The 8501-nt window shown below is 44.8% G+C and overlaps 1 protein-coding gene across 1 annotated transcript in view; it reads left to right on the top strand.

Annotated features, from left to right (window-relative positions):
* The first annotated feature begins 541 nt into the window (after positions 1–541).
* The window catches only part of prickle1b (prickle homolog 1b), a 42109-nt gene continuing 34149 nt past the window's right edge, over positions 542–8501 (top strand). Inside the window, exon 1 of the mRNA XM_042078356.1 lies at positions 542–877. The gene's annotated coding sequence lies outside the window, so the exon portion shown is untranslated. The remainder of the gene's footprint in view (positions 878–8501) is intronic.

Below are 8501 nucleotides of genomic sequence, written 5' to 3' on the forward strand. Positions count from 1 at the left end.
TAGTGCACTCTGAGGTAAAATACTGTTACATTCAAAACTACAAAATTACTATATTTGTAATGCTTGTCTTTTACATTTATGCCATATCTGGAAATAGTGGTATATGGTGTTTCAGTATTAAACTGTGCAGCATGAAATAAAGTTGTTGTTTTTTTCATAAAGAAAATTATTTGAAAATGTTCATCTTAATTGTATGATTTATGAAGCATTTTCCTCTAATCGTGGTTTTGAAATGCTCTGTTTCAAAAAGCAATTGTACGTAACCACTTTCATATAAGGCTAAATGCAATCTGAGTTGAGATCTTCATGCAGAATTCACAACAATCAATATAAGGACGTGTGCACATAAAGTACTGATTTGAAGGGATAGACATTTGCGCAAAAAAACACACTTTCTCGCATCTAACTACTGCAGTAACTTCAATTAACTGCTGCTGCTGGAGACACAAGAGGCGCATGAGACCCGTCGCGTCACCGCACTACCAAGAATGTCGGTCTGTCGAGGGATTGGTGCGGGTTGCTTGTTTAAGCCAATAGGCAGGGAGGATCGTTAATGTCATTTCAGCGCCCTTGAGCGCTGAGCTCTTTAACCAGAGAGCCAAACGCGGAGTGTTTATACTGCCACAGCTGGCTTTACCGTGGGACTCGCGGCTCTGCTCCGAATCACTTACTATACGAACACTATGCTCTGAGAACCGGCCATTTCATTTTACGTTGTAGGGTTCAAAAAAGTGTGATTTTTGAAACCAGTTCTTATATTTGGTTGCACCGTTGACATCCGCAACTATCGCAAATGTCACCAGTCGTGATTATTGCTCGCAGTTAAAGGAATATCTCTATTCAGGACCCTTTGGGAAAACGCCTGTCATCTTTTAAGGTAAGCATGTTGTTTGCATTTCTGTCCAGAGAAGACTGCAACGTGTGCCTTATTAGGACTAGGGTATTTGGTGTAAGAAACAATAGCAATGTTTTGTATTGCTCCTGTCAAAGATGTCTTGTTGAGGTTGGGTTGTGACAATTTTGTATCAGTTTTTAACACATTAAAATCAAGACAATCCATTATCTGTGACTTTTATACTAGCCATAGTTTTGCCTCTCATACAGAGTAGAAAGTTGCTCACTCTTCTCAAAACCAGACCAACATACGGAGTCGGTCATGTAGGCTACGCTGTGAATGTGAAATACGTGCAATTTAGGACGCAAGAAAGGGAAAACCATTATCATAAGCGTTAATTTATGTAAATGCATGTATGGTTGTAATTAAATCTGCCTTCGGCTTGCATATCTTTAATTCACAAACAGAAGAAACGTTTTGTCGAACATTTCCTTTACTTTGGCATGCCACGGAGTCTGTGTGTCACATACTGAATCCGCAGTATAGCCTATTGGGAGTCACAGATGGCTGTTTCCAACGACATCAGTGGGATTTTAGACCCAACACCGTTGCGCTTAACAAGCCCATGGTTCGGCTTAGTTTTACATTTGGTTAAGCGCCGTGTGAAGCCTCTGAGGTTCCAGATGTGTACACTCAGCTGTCGCTTGTCACTCAGGTGGCGGTTGACATTACAGCCACTCTCACTCACTCCCTCCGCCAACACACGGCTCCTGACGTCTCGTGTTGAAAGGCGGATGGCTTTTTTATGGACTTCCATTCATCCGTGGTCTTTTGTCTTCACCTCGTCCAACCATGACAGCTTTAATGTTGTCCGTCGCCACAAACAGAGTTGTATTTTTTGTTTTTAATTAATCGAAAAGCAGTCAATTTAGACTTCCATGCAGTTGAAGAGAAAGAGCATTAAGTGTGTCAACTGATCTCGTTTATCCCGTTTGCGAACAGAGCGGCCCATTCAGACTCGTGATTAGACTCGTGGTGGCACCTAGTGGTTGGAAAGCTGTGTGGTAATTTCAGCACTGCGAATGACTTACTCTTTCCCCTCGGCCCGACCATATGGATACTGACACAGTGACACTGCTTTGCTTTGCATCAGCGGCGTTATGCTATGTCTGAGAGCAAACAGATACATTGGCAAATTAGGCCTAAACAGAATGTCCCCTAAACTTTTATTCTTCTGTTTTTAATGCGTGTAGGCCTATGTGAGTCTAACTTTTGCCCAAACACCCCCCTCCGAGCGAGTGAATGACAAACCAGAGTAAACAAACCCGGTGGGGTGCCAGGTGACCAAGTGTGGCTGCATAATGAATCGAACGGCGTGTTGCCAGGTTGGGCTCATATGGATCTAAGTTGCACGTAAATACTGAGTTAATACGTCAGCCATTAAGACCACACGTAGGGCTCTACCTTCGGTGATTGGAATGCAACGCATGACTCGCTCAGTCCGTGGAGACCCGCAGACCAACGCGAAGTCGACGTGCTAGGGGGGTTTGGATGCCTTTCGCTGCTGGTGTTGAGCAATTTGTTGCCTTCCCTTTCCATACTTGGGCATAACGTTCATGTTTAGTCGAACATTTTATGTTTCTGTCCCCAGGATCGTTTAAAGACCGTTGGCGATCCATTCCTTTTCCACCTGAGACTGAGAATCAGCACACATTGTGTTGATTTTCACTCACCATATTTCCACTCAGTAGGTTTTCCTCCTCACTAGAGGACACAAAATTAGTTCAGGAGAGAGGGGGACTGTCTTTCAAAAGGCTCTTGTGATTCACTGTTGCTGTTGGAAGCGAAAGGGTTCGAGAGGCTATGAAATTAATGCGTCGGATATGAGCCTTAGACAGACGCATAATTTACCGTGTGCATGTGTGCAGAGTCCGCATCCATCACCGGGGCCAGGATGTGAGCATTGACGGCCGTCCGTGTCTGACTCTGTGTGTGTGTGTGTGTGTGCGCGCGCGTGTGCGAGCGCACGCACGCGCGTTTACATACCACAGTTGATTTAGAGCCGCGGGGCAGCGAGCGTACCCCTAGCCATGTTTGTGCTTGGGGGGAATTGATGGTGTGTAGTCTTGTGTAAATCAGGCCGACCTCAAAGACTTTTGGCAGCCTTTTTATCCGCGCTGCCTCTGAGGCGTGCCGAACACGGAGAGGGGCGCAGGGCGAAGTGCGCCGCGCGCAATGTGCAGCACACAGGCGGCGGGAATACTCTGAATGAGGGGGAATGTTACCACACACACACACACACACACACACACACACACACGCACATATTTAAACTTTCTCGTTAGTCTACAGTAGAGCTAATTATTCCCTCTAGACAGGAAACTGCTTGGGAGCATCATGGAAAGTATTGCAGGCATGGTTGCAGTTTTGTACACTCTGGAGAAGGGACACTACAAGACCTTGTGGCTCTGTTTTCATTTCACTTTTTACCACACTCCTTTCTGAAGTATTCACACATATCCTTGTGACAATCTGTCTACACTCAGTGTCGAACTCTCTGTCAGGCACGCACATTACAGGGGAGTGTGTGGAAGAGAGCTTCACTCTGAGTGTGTGTGTGTGTGTGTGTGTGTGGTTTACTGGAATGGCTCTACTTGACTGTCGGTGGTCACCAACCCTAACACCAAAAGGCTTGTTTGGCTCTCAAAGGCATCCATTATGGTAAGCCTGTGGACAGAGGGGGAGAGAGAGAGAGAGAGAGAGAGAGAGAGAGGGAGGGAGGGAGGGAGAGAGAGAGAGGGAGGGAGGAAGCCAAAGGCTTCTTACCCCTTGCTTAAAGAACACTGAAAGTAGCTCAGTCAATTCAATTCAGTTCAAGAAATTCAAGAAAGCTTTATTGGCATGAACGTTGCAGTAACATTATTGCCAAAGCTCAATTACATGTACACACAAATATAAATAAATGAATGTTTAACAGAACTGGAAATTAAGTAAGACATACAAGTTAAGCGACAATGCTAATAATAATAACAAATAGTAATAAATGATAAGTAATAATAGATCAGTTTCCTTCTTTTGGACACAACGTTTCTTTTTTTTTTACTCCCCGAACGACAGGTTATGCAAACAGAAAATTGTTGCACACTCAACATCGCTGTCGGTGGGGGGAATCAAATATCTAAATAAACGCCATGCAGCAAGCAGGCACACGTTAATACGCGGCCGCGTTAATTGCAGACACTTATCTGGCGAAGATTAAAGGTAGTCAATGATTTAACAGCAGCAAACAGACAGTGGATGAAGGGGAACCAGTCTGGTTATTAAGACATGAAAGAGGGAGAGAGAGAAAGAGTGAGAGAGAGAGAGAGGGAGAGAGAGAGAAGGTAAACACTGATGGCCATGTGGTTGTCTATGGCCATGCAAGGTGCTGATAAGCACATCATCAACGGTTGACGCGACTAGCACACACAGACCACCCGGCACAGCAGCCGCTAGATGGGGAATTCACTGGCTTTGTATATATATAAATTATCACCTGCCGTGTTTGGAGAATGAAAGTGTGTGTGTGTGTGTGTGTGTGTGTGTGTGTGTGTGTGTGTGTGGTTTAGGCACCTTCTTGCTGATAGGAGGGGTGTTGGTGTGTGTGTTTATGGGAGCGCAAGCAAATGCTTTTTACCTTTTGATGCTGGCATGTGGGGAGTTGGTTAGAGGTGTGGGTCTATTACTGTTTTATGTGCACATGGGTGTGTGCTAATGTGTGTGGGTGTGTGTGTCTGTGTGTGTGTGTGCCTGTGTGTATGTGTCTGTCTGCACATGTCTGTGTATGTTTGCATCCATGCATAGGTGTGTGTGTGCGAACATATTGTGTATCTGTGCATATGTGTGTGTGTGTTGAAATCTTTGAAATTGACTGTGCTTCTCCCTGTGTTATGTAATTGGCATCATGTGGAAGTCATGGAGTTGCTGGGCCCAAAAAAAGCTGCCAGTGTGCTGCCTCTGCCCTGAGTTAGTCACAAGCCTTCGCCTGCTTCTTCTCTGTCCATTCAGTCTCATTTCTCCCTCTTTCTCTCTCTCCCTCTCTCTCTCTCTCTCTCTCTCTCTCTCTCTCAGGCTCTGTTCTGAGTCAGTCACAAGCCTCGCCTGCTCCATCTCTGTCCATTCAGCTTTATTCACCTCAGTACAACAGCATGCAAAGCCAGTATCTCTCTCTCTCTCTCCATATGTGTGTGTGTGTGTGTGTGTGTGTGCGTGTGTTTGCGTGTGTCTCTCTCTATCACACACACACACACACACACACACACACACACACACACACACACAGAAATTCCCCCTGTTTTCATAAACTTAATTACAGTAACAAGCTCCCTCTCGGAAGAAGCGTGACACACTTTATCTGTCTCTATCTAAACACACTGTAGTCTTGCAGTCACTTGGACAGGAGAGGAGAGAAGGGAGCAGGGGAGAAGAGAGGGAAGGAGAGAGGAGGAGAGAGGAGAGGAGGGGAGAAGAGAGGAGGAGAGATGAGAGGATAGGGGAGGAGAGAGGGGAGGAGGAGAGAGGAGAGGTGAAGAGGACAGAGGTGAGGAGAACCAAGGAGATGGTAGGAGAGGATAAAGGAGAAGAGGATAAGGGAGGGGAGGAGAGGAGAGATGAGGAGAGGGGAGGAAAGAGTAGGAGAGAGGAGAGGAGAAGAGAGAGGAGGGAGGAGAGGATAGGAGAGGTGAAGAGAAGAGAGGAGATGGTAGGAGAGGATAAAGGAGAAGAGGATAAGGGAGGGGAGGAGAGAGGAGCGGAGGGGTGGAAAGAGTAGGAGAGAGGAGAAGAGAGGAGAGGTGGATAAGGGAGGTGAGGATTTGGGAGGAGAGGGGAGGTCTGTCCCTGGAGGACAGGGGAACTATCTTTCCCTGATCTTTTCCTGTCTGGTCCTGTGCCTGGTCACCTCCCACTGCTTCTCACTGAACAGGCGTCTGGGCAGCATCTCCACTTATCTGTCATTTCCTGCCAAGCCGTTCCAGTGCCCTCTAAGGTATAATTACTGATTTAGTGCAATTAATAAGAGATATATGTTAGAGAAATTCTGCAACATTGACTTATTATAAGTATTTGAATGTCAGACTTGTTAAAGTAATTAAAAGTGTATAATATAAATAATAATAATAAAAAAAAACACAAGTAAGCAATAAGGACAGTAGAAGATAAAGAATATACTAAAATACAAATTATACTAAATAACACTAAATCTAAATGAAGTCTAAATCAGTAACCACATAGTGGGAAAAAAGGTATAAGTGTGATGTTAAGATAAGGCCATTCATTTTTTGGGAGGATAATTTCAACACAACCTTGCATCCAGGATGCAAGCCGGTCTTAGGCTGTAGAAACAACATAACACCTTTGGCAATGCACATATATTGTCTCTTTGCAGAGTTGGTTGAAAAGGCTCTCCAAATAGCCATCAGCATTTCTTACCCAGTCATCTTGTGTTTTTGTGTGCTTGTCTTGCCTGTTGTTTACAAGCGTGGCCCCTCCCAGAGAAATGGGAGCAAACATGATCATCTCCACCATCTGCCTGTGTTCTTCGGTGGAGGGGAGAGGAGAGGGGGTTGTAGCTGGGCCAAGCCATGCTTTAATTAGTGCTCATCATGAAGCTTGGAAATAGGCACCCCCTCTCTCACACACACACACACACACACACACACACACACACACACACACACACAAAGAAAACAGACAGTATGCTTCACTCTCAAGATAAATTACATCAGGGATGGCATCATAATAGAAAATCATTGAACTGTGAAATGTAACATGTCTGAGCTTTGAGTTTGAGCGTGAGTGTGTGTGTGTGTGTGTGTGTGTGTGTGTGTGTGTGTGCGCACAGGCATAGTCTTTATGCATATCTAGTGTGTGCATATTTCAGTGAGTGTGTGTGTGTGTGTGTGTGTGTGTGTGTGTGTGTGTGTGTGTGTGTGTGCATGCTGCACGACTCCTAAGGAATCCCCCTGCAGGTCCTTCTGGCATGGGACTGGAATTTTACCTTTTAATAATATGCTCATTAATCCTCACCATGAGCCTGGGGGCCAATTGGTACATCCCATGCTCCCTTCCTAGACAAAATCCCTCTGATTCCATTTGACCTCATCTGATCTGAGTTCTGATCTGACACAGTATTATTTCACTTTTTTACTGTCCCAGGGAACTCAAGGTTTTAAGGTCCAAAAACTAGATAAGTACATTTCAAAGTCATAATCATTCACATGATCATAATCATTCAGTCACAATTTCATAATCTTTTTTTTTCCAAATGGGTTTGTAATTTTCCCAAGCTTGAGAGCCATCTTCAACGTTTGTTCAGTGCCTCTGTGCATTGGTTGCATCAAAAATGGAGTAGGACAAACATTTGTAATGGAAACATTTACTATTATAAGTAAATATTACCTGAAGCAGGTTTGTTTTGCTCACACATTCTCCTCCCAGTCCCCCGGCAGTCACTCAGTATCTGAACGATCCTTTCTCATGTGAAAGATTTAGGAGCTCTTGTAGGATGTTGTCTGATGTGGCCTTACAATGAAAACATCCTTTATTCTATTATTCTAGTCTGTCAATCAATCGATCAATCAATCAATCAATCAATCAATCAATTAATCAATCAATCAAGCTTTATTTGTATAGCGACTTTTGTCCAATGTAGCAATACCAAGTGCTTTTCAAAGGGAACGCTTGCGTAATTCTTCACACTGAGCCCACTTTCAAATTGTTATGGCAGATTCAGTTGACTGGGTTGAGCTAGCACTCCTCTTACACAGAAGTTGGAAGTCGGACAGCGCAGCGTACACTCTCCAAACCCAGGTGGAGAACCCCCGAGGCCTTTGGACTGGTCAGCGGTTCCCACCCCCCGTCATGTTAGGAGTTATGGATCATGAAGAAGTGAAGTGTGTGTGTGTGTATGTGCGGGTGTGTGTGTGTGTGTGTGTGTGTGTGTGTGTGGGTGTGGGTGTGTGTATGTGTCTGTGAGTGTTGTGTAATAGGCCTGTGTGCTTGTTACGCTCGAGTGCTTGCTTGCCCAAGGGTCTGTCATTAATGCTTGTATACCCAGCCCTTCTCCCTCCCTCCCTCCCTCCCTCCCTCTCTCTCTCTCTATCTCTCTCTCCTTCTCTCCCTGGCCTATATCCCTGTCTCTCGGGAGGCCAGGCGAAAGAGCAGCGAAGGGGTAATTATTCTCCAAATGAGGGTGACGCAAGACGAAGCCCAAAACGTTGCCACGGTACCCATTGTTTCATCATATCTCCTTCCAGAACAACGAGTCCTCAGTGTGCAACCTCAACTGGAATTCAAATCCAATGACAGCCCTGTTTTTCCCAATCAGGTTCGGAGGGGCATGCATTTTGCAAGGAATCATACAATTATATTGTGAAGTATGAACGTGTTATGATAGAGGATAAACTTTTGTTTGGGTGTTTGAGTTTAAACTATTATGCAACATGGCTGGCAACTGTATGTTATGGCACAGTGAGTTTGGGGTAACAGGATAAGCACAGCCCTTCATCTTGCCCCCATAAAATAAACATACATTTTTTCACTTAGTCATTTTGCTATCGAGTGCATTAAAAATGGTCCAAAACGTCTCTTTCATCTCAGATCCTGCTGTGAGCTTGAAGAGATTTGT

The sequence above is a fragment of the Alosa sapidissima genome, chromosome 22, assembly GCF_018492685.1.
Source record: "Alosa sapidissima isolate fAloSap1 chromosome 22, fAloSap1.pri, whole genome shotgun sequence".
NCBI classification, from domain to species: Eukaryota; Metazoa; Chordata; class Actinopteri; order Clupeiformes; family Clupeidae; genus Alosa; species Alosa sapidissima.